The sequence below is a fragment of the Piliocolobus tephrosceles genome, chromosome 6 (genome assembly GCF_002776525.5).
Source record: "Piliocolobus tephrosceles isolate RC106 chromosome 6, ASM277652v3, whole genome shotgun sequence".
Taxonomy (NCBI): domain Eukaryota; kingdom Metazoa; phylum Chordata; class Mammalia; order Primates; family Cercopithecidae; genus Piliocolobus; species Piliocolobus tephrosceles.
In genome coordinates, this window is record NC_045439.1 from 88,051,181 (window position 1) to 88,063,208 (window position 12,028).

General features: G+C 54.3%; 2 pseudogenes across 1 annotated transcript in view; one reads left to right on the top strand and one right to left on the bottom strand.

Annotated features, from left to right (window-relative positions):
- Positions 1–2,523, top strand: part of LOC111529625 — a 7,283-nt pseudogene extending 4,760 nt beyond the window's left edge.
- Positions 2,524–9,366: 6,843 nt separating this feature from the next.
- LOC111529624 overlaps positions 9,367–12,028 on the bottom strand; it is a 9,402-nt pseudogene continuing 6,740 nt past the window's right edge. The window contains exons 5-9 of the transcript XR_004228978.1: positions 10,611–10,682; positions 10,326–10,390; positions 10,061–10,100; positions 9,640–9,759; positions 9,367–9,485 (exon numbers count right to left, since the gene is read on the bottom strand). The product of XR_004228978.1 is annotated as a COMM domain-containing protein 4 (transcript). The remainder of the gene's footprint in view (positions 9,486–9,639; positions 9,760–10,060; positions 10,101–10,325; positions 10,391–10,610; positions 10,683–12,028) is intronic.

The window sequence follows — 12,028 nt, forward strand, 5'->3', positions numbered from 1 at the left end:
TAGCTGGGCATGGTGGCACATACCTGTAGTCCCAGGTACTTAGGAGGCCGGGGTGGGAGCATTGCTTGAGCCCAGGAAATAGAGGCCGCAGTGAGCTGAGATCATGATGCCACTGTACTCCAGCATGGTCGACAGAGTGAGACCCTGTCTCAAAAGCAAACAGACAAACAAACAAACAAAAAGAATAAAGTGGAAGCATCTGTATGCAAGATTGAAGTCATGCTTTCCATCTATTTTTTTTTTTCACCTTTCCTTTTTTTCTAAAACACTGTATCTTAAGCTTTTCCCTATGTTATCAAGTACTCATAAGCATTATTTGAATGGTTGTATCAGAACCCATTATCTGGACTCATTGTCATTTATCCATGTGCAGTTGCTGGACATACTGCCCTTTCTGCCACACTCAGTCACCCTTCTGACCTTACACTGTGTCCAGTTATCTACTCACACACATACTGGTCAGTTAGGACTTAAAGTTAAGAATAGTTATTATGGTTTCTAACACTTCAGAAAGAATGTATCTTCCTAAAAATTGTTGGTGGTTATACTTTTAAAACAAAATAGACAAATTGATGTTGAAATTAATGTTTTGCTTTCTTCTTGTATCTATTTTCACTTCTCTGTCATTTTGATGGATAAAGTTTCATGTGGAAGGATTTTTATTTCAAAACAGAAATAGCATGTGACATGAGAATGGGAACTCTGAAAGGTTCAACTTTCCAGTTTACTAAGTTTGTCACAAAAGCTACTGACAGTTAATCATGATTGACCTGTATTGAAAGTGAATTAACATTATGTACAACTTAAGCACTATACTTCTATTGGATATAGAAAAATAGGTGGTGCGTTTGTAAAAGTATTGGGCTAGGAGTCAGGAAGCTTGACTGTTAGTCCCAATTGTGCTTCTTCAACTGAGCACCCCTAGGCAATAATTCAGCAGCTATTTTTAAATACCTAATGAATTTCAGGCATTGTAGTTGGGCTGGGAATATAGACATAGATACTGCATTCATGATTCTCCAAGGCTCCCTTCCTCACCCGGCTCACAGTGAGCTTTCTTATGCTTTGGGTAAATTTGTCTCCTAACCGGCCCCAACTCTGTCTCCAACCTGCTTCCCAGGGCAGTTGTGAGGATCAAATGAGAGAGAATATGTGTGAAAGCAAATTATAAATGATTTTAAAATGTAATAAAAATATGATCCATCAAAAATTATTTAAAGATCCTTAGAATTTTAAACAAACAGTGCATTAGGCCAGGCTCTGTGGCTCACACCTGTAATCCCAGCACTGTGGGAGGCTGAGGCGGGCAGATCACGAGGTCAGGAGATCGAGACCATCCTGGCAAGCATGGTGAAACCCCATCTCTACTAAAAATACAAATTATTCACTGGGGGTGGTAGTGTGTGCCTGTAATTCCAGCTACTCAGGAGGCTGAAGCAGGAGAATCGCTTGAACCAAGGATTCAGAGGTTGTGGTGAGCTGAGATCAAGCCATTGCACTTCAGCCTGGTGACAGAGCAAGACTCTGTCTCAAACAACAACAACAACAAGTACATTAACCTGAATTGTCTCTGGTTTTGATTTTAAATAGATATGAAAATTTTTCAATGAACCACTGAGATGGTTGAAAATCTTGGCCTGATTATTATCCAAGAGAATGATGCAGTGGTTTGTATGATTAATTTTCTAAAATTGCTGGCAAAAGAAATCAAAACCTTTTTTGAGTTGACTGTGTAATGGAGAAATGTTTTATGTGTTCACTAACAGCTTGCCTTTGTTTGATTCCAGCTGCAACATATCATGAGTGATGAGATCTGTGTGCAGGTGACTGACCTTTACCTGGCAGAAAATAATAATGGGCCACCGGAGGCCTCGGGAAGATGGGGGATGACTGGACAAGCTTTGTTAGAGCTGTGACCCTCTTCATCCTCTCCTGATCCCCCAGCTGACCCTTGTCCTCAGACCTCTACAAAACTTTGACCAAGTGGTGGTGGAGGAATTCTGGTGGGTCCAGGGTGGCCCTGGGTGGCCCAGGGCTCAGACCTGGGTTCTGGGGTTGAGGGCAGGAGGCTGGAAGAGATGACCTCCCTTAGGCCCCTCAGGCTGCCCAGCCCCCTGAAGTGGGATGATCCTCCCACCAGGCCGCATCCACTAACCGCCAGAGTGGGTGCCACCTTCTTCAGGGCGGTGCCAGCCCAGGCTCTCGTGTGGGACTGTGTGCGCCAGGGTCTGCACATCCTGGGGGAGGCAGAGGGCCTCTTGGTAGAGATGGTCATCACAAACCTCAGTCAGTACCTCCTTCCCTCTGTAGGCCCCCTCCATCTGTCCACCAGCCTCCTCCCTCAGGCTCACTGCCTCTGCATGCCCTGATCTGAAACCTGCCTCCCCTCCTCACGGAGCCCACCCAGATGCTCCTAGCCCCAGCTCTCTGATCCCATAGCAACTTCTGGGCCCAGATTCTGCCTTCTCAGAAGTCTGGGAGGCGGAGCCCCTGCCTGGCCATAGCCTTCTTGGTCTGCTGTAGGCACTCCTAGCCCTGAAGCTGGTATTTTAAAAAGTGATTTCTGGATATTTAGACAGTCATCTGGTGTGAGGAGCTGGGAGGGTCCCAGGGTAGAGCCCACAAGAGGAGGGAGACTGAAAAGGGGTCAGAGGGGGAATGGGGGCTGCTGAGGGCAAGGCCCACCCCCCTCCCTGACCCCCAAACCCAGCCACAATGCCAGTCAGCCTCAGGCCAGAGGGTGTGAGCAACGGGTATCCTGGCTGCTCTACAGTGGATCAGAGCCACTGGGTGTGGGGGGTCTTCCAGGACAGGTGTGGGGCTGCCGGGGCAAGGTAAGGCAGGCTCCCAGGGCAGAGACTGAGGCTGACCCCTGCAGCCCCCCTACTGCAGGAGGGGAATGCCGGGATAGGCAAGGGTCTTAACCTAGAAAGTCCCAGCAGCTCCTGTGCCCATCAGGACACCGTTGAGGCTTGGTGGTGGTGGAACCCAGGAATGGTCTTTGAACCCACGATCTGGAAGGGGAAGCCAAGGACAGTCCTGGCCCGTAGGCTCCCCTACCTGCAGGCAGTGGGCAGGCCCAGTGAGGGGACACCAGGAGCCCAGACCATGAGCTTACCTGGCCAAAGACAGCGGCCAGCACCAAGACATCAAAGAGGGTGGGTAGAAAGGTCATCACATCGGGGTTGACTGCGGCTGGCACCAGGTTCCTCTGTACTTCTGGAACACACAGGCCTCTCCCTCCTATCCATGAAGCTCCCCTGCCCCCACCCCAGCACCCCAAAGACCAGTCTAATAGATGCACTTGTACTGGGTCAGCCCCGCTGTCCAAGCAACTACAATTTCTCACTAGAGAGCCAGGGAAGGGCAGGGTGCAGGAGGGGTCCCTGGAAGATGCTCCCCGGGATGCCCTGATGCCTAAAACTTTCCCCATTGGGCCTTCTCAGGGAGGAAGGGTTATGGCAGCCTGTTCTCTCCAGCCACCTCCATCACCACAGGAGCGCTTACAGGAGTCATGGGAGAGAATTGGCTCACTGGAGCCAGGAACAGCATGGACGCAGCCCTGGGGCTGAGGCTAAGTGGACTCTGGGAGACAGTCACTCTGTCTTCAAGCTTTGGTCTCCTGGCCCTCTACAAGCCAGGCTGTTTCAGGCTTTGCATGAGGCCTTGCACAGAGACAGAGTCCAAACACAGCTGGTGAACTCAGTGAGCTTTAGGGAGGGGGCACACATCTAGTGGTGGGGGTTGGGTACCAGGGAAGGGATGCCCTGGGGCTAGCATGGCCTGTCTGGAGGTGGCACAATGGGACATGAACCATGTGAGGAGAAAGGGTCCACCTGGAAGTGTGGACCAGCCAGACAGCCACCAAGTGGGATGGCCACCGCCAGAGCCTGCGGGACAGCAGAGGGGGCTGGGAAGGGACAGAGGACAGCTGAGGGGCAGGGAACCTGGTTTCCTTCATACAGACACGTGAGTCTTCCTGAACTGGGTCTTCCTCAAGGGGGTGAGGGTCATTCAAGACACACCTCCAGTCCACCTCAAACCATCTCAGGAGGCCACCACCAACTCACACAGGCCAGTTGCATTGTCACAGTGACCCCAGAACAGCACAGCCCTATCCTTCAGATGAATAAACAGAGGGAGAGACACATCTCACAGCCAGGAGATGGGACTCAGACCCAGGTCCAGCTGCAGTGCTGCCTCGATGGCTCCACCTGCACCTCCTCCAGGACTCAGTTCCTGCTAACAAGTGAGCACCAGAGTACGGGTGAAATAGGTGCTATTATCCTCATCTGGCTGCTGGGGAAAGGGAAGCAAGGCACACGTGACTTGCTCAAGACCAACGTGACAGGGCTGGTTCAACCCCATCTGTCTCAGCCAGCACATCCCATGGCAGAGGCTTTACTGTGATCCAAACCTGGAAGGTGGAACTCCTTCCAATGTCCCACCCAGGGCACAGAGCATGCAGCCCCATGTTTGGGGAGGTGACAGTGTAGGGAGGTGATAGTGTGGGAAACAATCTGGCTAGGCCATGGACTCTTGGAGCCCAGGGTTTCCTAGGGCCAGGAGAGCTCTGGAGCCCACTCCAACACCTACTGTAAACCTGGAATCTGCACTGCAGGAGATCAGGAGAGGGGTTCATCCTCCGATGCACCTACAGCAAGGTGAGACAGGCACAGGTGGGCGCTCTGCTTCCAACCAGCCTCAGGTGGGCAGGAAGCAGATCTCCTGCTTGACCTTCCTCTCCTGCCTCCTCAAAGCAGAGGAGAAGGGGCAGCCGCCCATCAGGCCATTGCCCAGATTGAAGCCGCTGAAGCTAGGTCTCAACAGGCGAGTGTGACCCCTGAGTATCCCAGGCCCAGCCCAAGGCAGTCCAGTCTCTGGTGAGGACCTGGTAGACAGGAGATGTGATGTCCCCAAGTGGCTCTATAAACCTCTGATTGAGGATAATCAAGGAAATGGACAAGACCATCATGTTCAGCCAAGAACCTGGCAGGCACAAGGGGAACCAGGGGCAGGAAAAAGTCAGTTTGGCCCCAGGCCTAGCCCCTGGAAGGATGGTGGATGAGGGGCCAGCCAAGTGAAGGGGAATGGAAGGCCACGGGCTGGGTGGCCAGGGCTGTCAGCTCCTGCAGCCCCTGCAGAACATCTGCCCAGGCCTGGCTCTGCACTCAGCCTTCTGCCTGGAGCCACAGGTGCCTGGACACCGGCCTCCAGTAGGGATGGTGGTACTAAAAGCACCTGTGGCCACATGTGGCCACCTAAGCATGGGATAGAGGGGTATCTTGCCCCCAAAGAAACCATAGAGGCCAAGAGCTTAAGCAGATGTGACACCATCAATAAACCCCCTGTCCTGGGTCACATCAATTAAGTCAGCACCTACCCTGACCCTGAAGCTGCAGCTCAGTCTGGTTGAGACTCACAAAGAGATGTTAGTGCTGGGCAGGGGGCCTGGCCCAGCCTGCGATGTCCAGCAAAGCTGTGGTCTGGACAAGAATCTCTGAAGATTAGTCCAGGACAAGGAGCGCTGTGTCTGGGCAGGAAGTGGGGGCAATGCCCAAGGTGCAGGAGACCTGAGGACATTTAACTAAGTAGGGTGCTATGTCAGGATGCACAGAAGAGAAGGTGGCATGGCAGCATCCTGCCCGAGGCCAGGCTATAAACCTAGGGGCCACCTTGTCGAGCCTAAACCATGCTGCCACCCAGATGCCATCCTTCAAATGTGAGGCAGGGCTGGGAGAGCCCCAGACCCCTCATCCCTCCCACCCCAAGCTGGTTTCCATCCCTCACCATAAGGAAAGGGAACTCTTCTACCGGGCACAGCATGCCAGGTTCTCTATCACCTGGGGAAGGGGCCAGGGGGAGGGGGAGCTGCAAGTGGGTGAGAAAGAACCCAGACCCCTCTCTGTCCCTACCTGACAGGTGGCCTCCAGCAAGCTGCTTTCTTTGCCTGGAGCCAAGGAGAGTCACAGGGGAGGGACCAGGTTAAGAGGGCTCCACCCTGGAGCCCAGAGCTACCCACAGAGAAAACCCCCCAACCTTCTGATTCTGCTCCCAGCTCACGCTGCTGGGATAACATCTTCCCCATCAGAGAGGCCGTGGGAGGCAGAGGCTGACCCTGCTCCTTCAGGCACCTCAGCGGGTTTGGGTCCACCTTCATCATGATCAGGGAGGGGGTCCCTGGGATCACAAAGGTGAGGGGCAGCTTCTTGGGCTCCAGGTGCTCCAAAGTAGACCCTGCAGGGCACCAGAGCTAGAAGGGTGTTAGGGAGGCCAGGCACAGTGGCTCAGGCCTGTAATCTCAACACTTTGAAAGGCTGAGGTGGGTGGATCACGAGGTCAGGAGGTCAGTTACCACCATCCTGGGTAACACAGTGAAACCCCATCTCTACTAAAACTACAAAAAATTAGCTGGGCATGGTGGCATGCACCTGTACTCCCAGCTACTCAGAAGGCTGAGGCAGGAGAGTCACTTGAACCCAGCAGGCAGAAGTTGAACAGGGCCAGGACCTGAGCTCTGCCTGGCCATGGTGACTGAGCCAGGTAAGCAATCTGTCACTATGTCTCACGGGGAATGTCAGCATTACCTCTGGAGTCAAAGTAGGTAAGCCAGGGTAACCAGAGTTCCCAGTAGGGACCAAGACCAAAGGACGCAGGGGTCAGGCCTGTCCCTGAAGTTCAGGCTGGACGAGGGGCTCTGTGAAGCTGGGGCAACAGAGGTCCTGCCTTTCAGGTTAGAGGCATCTGGGTCCTGGTCTAGACCCTCATATGCCATCCAGAGACCCAAACCTGGGGACAGTTCCTCCCAGGCTGGTAGCAGAGAGTCGATCCTTGTACTCACCCCAACAAAAGCTCTGAAATGAGGGGGCCTATGCATGGGGGAAAGACTCGTCAGAACAAGGTTCTCCGGGCAGGTATGGTTTTAGCTGGGCCTTAGGGCAGTCAGAGAGGTAGGTGACAGGGCCGCTCACAAAGTCTGCCAGAGCATGCAGGAGGATCACAGGTTGGGAATGTTCTGTAAGACAGCAGGCAGCCTCTTACTCACCGATGGGGCCAAGTATGGTCAGGTCCACACACCAGGAGAAGCTGGTATCCACACACTGGTGCACTTTGTTTCCTGTTTTAGAGACAGGGTCTTGCTCCGTTGCCCAGGCTGGAGTGCAGTGATGCAATCATAGCTCACTGCAGCCTTGACCTCCTGGGTTCATGTGATCTTCCCACCTCAGCCTGCTGAGTAGCTGGGACCACAGGCGCATGCCACCATGCCTAATTTTATTTTTTGTAGAGATAGGGTCTGGCTATGTTGCCCAGGCTGGTCTCAAGAGCTTTCCACCTCAGCCTCCCAAAACACTGGGATTACAGGGACAAGCAAGCACTCCTGGCCATGCTGGTGCATTTTGGCTGCCATGGTGCACAGGAGGTATGAGCTCTGGGGATGCAGAGTCTGTTTCTGGACCTCTACCCAGGCCTGCACCCAGACTGACCCCTGGGCTGCAGGGAACAGGTGTGGAGAGAACATAGCAAGCAGAGTGGGCTAGCCAGTGATGGAGACCCAGGCTGGGACTACGAGAGATAGGGCTCCAACCCTCAACCTAGTGGCCCTGCCCAACCCCTTGGGGCCAAGATGATTTCCTAGGAAGCCAGGCATGGAGGCCAGCATGCACCTGAACTGAGGACAGAAGACTCTGATGAGAGGGAGAGGGAGGCCTCTGACATAGTTTGGATACTTGTCCCATCCACATCTCGTGTTGAAATGTGATCCCCAATGCTGGAGGTGGGGCCTGTAGTGTGAGGTGTTTGGGTCATGGTGGGGGACCCCTCTTGAATGGCTTAGTGCCCTCCCCATGGTAATGAGTGCGTTTTCTTTCTTTCTTTTTTTTTTTTTTCAGACAGAGTTTGCTCACAGCCCAGGCTGGAGTGCAGTGGTGCGATCTCAGCTCACTGCAACCTCCATCTCCCAGGTTCAAGTGATTCAATGAGTGAGTTTTCTATCAGTTCACAGGAGAGCTGGTTGTTTAAAAGAGCCTGATGCCTCCTCTCTCTTTCTTCCTCTCTCACCATGCAACATGCCTGCTCCCTCTTCGCCTCCCGCCGGGAGTAAAAGCTTCCTGGGACTGTTTGCACCAGGGTCTGCACACCCGTCATCCCAGACCTCGGTCAGTACCTCCTTCCCTCTGCAGGCCCTCTCCCTCTGTCCATCTGCCTACTCCACATGCCCTGATCTGAAGCCTGCCTCCCCTCCTCATGGAGCCTTCCAAGATGCTCCTAGCCCCAGATCTCTGGTCCCACAGCACCTTCTGGACCCAGATTCTGCCTTCTCAGAAGTCTGAGAGGCAGGGCCCCACACCCTCTGCTCTAGGCACTCCTGGCCCCAAATCCTCCAGCCCACTGGACGCCTTCATCTCCAGCTATGCCGTGGCTCTCCTCATCCTGGGCCTCCTGCTTGTCAGAGTTGCCCTCGTCCTGGTGAGTGTCTGGCTGGGCCCGGGCCACTTCCTGAGGGTCAGGCTCAACCATTGACGCCTTGAGCCTCTGAGCCAAGCTGAGGGGTGAGCAGGTCCCTTTCCACCCCTGATTCCCCCATCCAAGCCCAGCATCTCCTCATCCTCCAGCTGGGACCACAGTGTTTGGGGCCAAAGGGTTGGGCCTGATCCCAGTGGTCCACCCTTCTTGTCAAGGTGCTAAACTTGAGGGCATGCCTTGGGTGCTGACGTTCCCAGGAACTCAGAGCCAGAGAAGGCCAGGCACCAGCCCAAAGTCACACAGCCAGGGACTTTTTCCCTCCTGGATCCCCAAGGACTGGACTTACAGGGCTGGGAAAGAGGTGGAGTGGGGGAAAGCAATGCCTTATCAACCCATGCAGGGAGCCCCACTCCCATCCCCAAGGTGCATAAAGTCAAGGAACACCCGTTTCCAAGTCTGTGCTCACTCAGGGCCCTGCTCCAAGTGCTTGGCACTCACACCGGCCTCCCGCCCTCCATGCCACAGGTATCGGTCTCATTTACAGAGGGGGAAATGGTGGCCAAAAGCCTCCGCCAGCACACATAGCTAGACCACATAGAGGTCTTAGGTGCAGCTGAGGGGTCCACAGTCTCTGCTGCCCCTTCTGCCACTCGTGCTCCCAGGGACCACACTTCAGAGAGGGAGGAATAAGAGAGAGCTGGGTGCTCACACATGGGGCACAGGGGACTAGGGAAGAGTCAACCAGGAGGAAAGGGCAAGGTCTGATCCTGTATGTACACATCACACAGCCCGCGGAGTCAGGAGAGCCAGGGCCAGGTCTCAGCTCTGCAGCTGCTTGGTATGTGACCATGGTTAAGTCATCCCCCTGGACTCTCCATGTACTTTGCGTGCTGCATGCACCTTCTAAAATGAGCCTGGACCCTGGCTGGCCTCATACTTACTGCGTAGGTTGCAGACCCACAAGTGCTTCTGCAAGGGGCTTTGCTTCTCCTCGTAACAGTGGCACATGCCGGCCGCGTGCTCTGGGGGTAGAATGGAGTAGCTCTGGAGGTAGCAGGTGGGGGCTTGGCTTGGGATCCTGGCCCTGACAAGGCAGAGTACACCTCAGGGTCATAGGGCCTTGGCAGCAGCCCTTGGCCCACACAGGCTGCCCAGCTGCCCACCCACAACCCATACCTTGGGGCAGCCCCAGCTGCTGCAGTTCACTGGCCAAGGATTCGCCATCAACACTGTGCTTGGCCGCACTGGAGAGGATGAAACTCAGCACTGCCACTGTGGCCTTCACATCGCCTGACTCTGAGGGACCCGTGAGTGGGACAGAGGGTGTCACTGTGGCCCCAGCCACCTCCCAGTTGCCCTATTAACTTCAGCTCACAGCTCCCAGGCCTCCTGGAGCCACAGGCACTGCTCCTGCTCCACCAGCAGCTGGCAGAGGACAGGAAGGTGGGACTGTCAATGTCTTTCTTTCCCTCATGCTCCTCCACTAGGGAAGGTAAGTTAAGGATGCTGCAGGGAGGGGTGGGGGGCCCCTCTGTACCAGGCACCAGGCTGAAGTCCCAGGGTTGCCTTGGGTCTGTGGACTCAGTGTGGTACTCACCAAACTTGGCATCAGCTGTGAGCTTCAGGATCTTCTCATACTATGGGGAAAGGAGACCTTCAGACGGTGCCAGAACCCTATTCACCAGCCCCTCACCCCCAGCCTGCATCCTGCAATAAGGAACAGACAGGCTGGAAAGAAGTGTGGGAGGTGCCCAGAGAGGTTTCGAGGCTGGGTCACCCATATCCCCAGGCCTAGTGCAGAGCTTCAGGGCACTGGGGGTCATAAGGTCATGGGACAGTGGGGTGTTAGGTCTTGTACTCACATCATTCCCCTGTCCCAGCAGCTTATTAATACCTGGCTGCAGAGCAGCTGCAACTTCACAGAGGACTGGAAGGGAAGTCCTTACATCAGCCAGGCTGGCGAACCTCACCCCTCCTTCCTGGGGACTGGCTCAGAGCAGGCCAGCCGCTGATCACGGTCACAATGCATGGTAGCACAGGCTGAGAGCACTGAGGCCCTAAACTTAGAGAAACGTCACCATCATCTACACCCAAAATCCCCAGCCCAGTGCCCCTCCTCCACCCAGACTAGACCCTGTGCAGTCAACCATCTTGGCCAGCGTGCTGATCTCTGCCAGAACCCAGCCGGGACAGTCCAGATCACCACAGAACTGGAACCTCTGCAAGGGAGGGAGGCAGGTAATCAGGCTGCAGGGAAGGCTGAGGTGTGGCCAGGATCTGTGTCTCCCACACTGCTGCCCAGCAGGGACCCCTGGTCCCCATCATAGATGGATACCCTCTGGCCACTTGTTCTCCCCTATCACCAGGGTGTTGAGTGAACTCTCTCCCTAACCCACCCTCCACCAAACACTGTTCTGAGGTCTACTCCAGGCATTCGTCTGCTCAGCAAACACCAATTGAGCGACTTCTCTGTGCTAGCTCCCACTCTTAAGTACTTGGATACAGCAGGGAATAAAACAAAGTCCTGTGCCTCACAGAGACGAGTGACCTCTCTCCCCTCTTCCCCATACCCACACAAGTCCAGCCACTCTGGCTTCCCTGCTGCTGCTCAGGGACACCAGTTTTGCTCCCACCATCCTTGCCTGCTGCACACTGTGTGGCTTGCTATCCTTTATTTCATTCCACTCTCTGCTCAAGTGACCCCTCATCAGACCCGCCCCTCTTTTTTTTTTTTTTTTTTTTTTTTAAGACAGAGTCCTGCTCTGTTTCCCAGGCTGGAGTGCAATGGCACAATCTTGAGTCACTGCAACATCCGCCTCCTGGGTTCAAGCAATTCTCCTGCCTCAGCCTCCCAAGTAGCTGGGACTACAGGCACACACCATCACACTCGGCTTTTTTGTATTTTAGTAGAGACAGGGTTTCACCACGTTGGCCATGCTGGTCTTGAACTCCTGACCTCGGGTCATCCACACACCTCAGCCTCCCAAAGTGCTGGGATTACAGGTGTGAGGCACTGCACCCGGCCAGGACGGCCCTTCTTGATCATAATTCCTAAAATAGCCCCTCACACAAGGAAATTTTGGTGGCCAGAGGAGATGTTCATTATATTGATTGTGGTGATCCAAGAGCCAGGAAGATTTGGTCTTTACTTGTGCAACCTCATCTTTCCCTAACCTCCAGGTGATACTCTCCCAGCTATGGGAAATGCATTCATTCCTGGGGAGCCATGCTCTCTCTAACCTGGTCTCTGCATATGCAGTTCCCTATCTGAAGACACACGCCTCCCACCCTTGCCTCCCAACTCCTGGTACACAAACTGTACTTCGGCCAGCCAGCTCCTGCCATCCGCCTTTAAGGTACACAGAAGGCGCAGTTAGGTCTCTGCCCCTGGAGCCTTAATTATGACTGCCAATTCAAGCCTCCGATTTCCCCTTCCCTGGGCAGCTCAAGTCCTCCCAGCGCCTAGCACAGTTCATGGTAGAGACTAGGCACTTAGAACGCAGGGAAGGAAGGAAGGAAAGGAAGGAAGGAAGGAAGGAAGGAAGGAAGGAAGGAAGGAAGGAAG